At 20.2% G+C, this 247-nt stretch overlaps 1 protein-coding gene across 2 annotated transcripts in view; it reads right to left on the bottom strand.

Moving 5' to 3' along the window:
* LOC113786280 (uncharacterized) overlaps nucleotides 1–247 on the bottom strand; it is a 9,919-nt gene that overhangs the window by 1,597 nt on the left and 8,075 nt on the right. The gene's annotated exons all lie outside the window — the stretch shown is intronic.

Here is a 247-nt window from a genome sequence, read left to right as displayed (position 1 = left end):
TTTTTTTTATGTTTATTTATAAAACTGTAACATTATTTTTATAAATCAAATATATAAAATTAATTGAGAGTATACTAAGGTATCATTCAAAAAAATAACAGTTTTCTTCCTTCTTTAGAAATAAAATATTATAAGGCTTAACTAATAGAATGACATTGCAGCTAAATTTAACAATGCATCATAGGAAAAACAGAACTCATAACAAACTTCAAATTATTAAAACAAAAAAAAAGCGTAACAATCTAAA

This window comes from Cicer arietinum, chromosome 4 (assembly GCF_000331145.2).
Source record: "Cicer arietinum cultivar CDC Frontier isolate Library 1 chromosome 4, Cicar.CDCFrontier_v2.0, whole genome shotgun sequence".
NCBI classification, from domain to species: Eukaryota; Viridiplantae; Streptophyta; class Magnoliopsida; order Fabales; family Fabaceae; genus Cicer; species Cicer arietinum.
This window is presented reverse-complemented; position numbering and strand designations above follow the sequence as displayed.